This window comes from Egretta garzetta, unplaced genomic scaffold (assembly GCF_000687185.1).
Source record: "Egretta garzetta isolate BGI_Z169 unplaced genomic scaffold, ASM68718v1 scaffold7, whole genome shotgun sequence".
Lineage (NCBI taxonomy): Eukaryota > Metazoa > Chordata > Aves > Pelecaniformes > Ardeidae > Egretta > Egretta garzetta.
Window position 1 is genome coordinate 4851937 of NW_009260350.1, and position 657 is coordinate 4852593.

Below are 657 nucleotides of genomic sequence, written 5' to 3' on the forward strand. Positions count from 1 at the left end.
GCCCCCGCCGCCAGCCACCGGACCCGTGACCAGCCAAGGCGGGCCGAGGCTCCTGTCCTGGCCAGAAGCATCTCCTTGCTGATCACGCACCTCGTCTGTAAAGGCCAAAAGAGCTACTGAGCATCCCCATCTGCCCAATGAGTGATTAATGATGCCATTAGTGCTGGGAAGCAGCGTTTTAAAAAACCCTTTCTAACCCCCTTGGCTTGACTGAGAGCTGATCCACAGCCCCCCAGCTCCGCAGGGCTGTGCTGAGCCATCCACACCTCTGTGCCAGCCGCAGCGTGGGCGCAGCGTCCCCCACTAGCAGATGCCTTTGCCCCCAGCACCGGCTGCCGGGCCCTCCCCGGGAGTGGCGTGCCTCCCCGAAGGGGCACCCCCCCCCCGTGCCCCGCACCCCTGCTGGCTGCAGAGCCTGGCCAGGCGCGGGTTTTGCAACGCAGCTGCAACACATGCTTTTATTCGCAGGAGTTTCCAAGCCCTGCAGACCATGTACAGAACCAGGCTGCGTTCAGGCAGTTGCATTACAGTGGGCAGCTGCACCACCCACCGAAATACGAGTCTTTGGACCATCTTCATTTCCAGGAGGCTGCCCACTGCTCCTCTCTGCAGAGACTGGGAGGCAGGAGGCTCCCGCACTGAGTCCCCCGCTCCTCC

General features: G+C 62.9%; 1 protein-coding gene across 2 annotated transcripts in view; it reads right to left on the reverse strand.

The window, feature by feature from the left end:
• AIFM3 (apoptosis inducing factor mitochondria associated 3) overlaps nt 1-657 on the reverse strand; it is a 37673-nt gene that overhangs the window by 26058 nt on the left and 10958 nt on the right. The gene's annotated exons all lie outside the window — the stretch shown is intronic.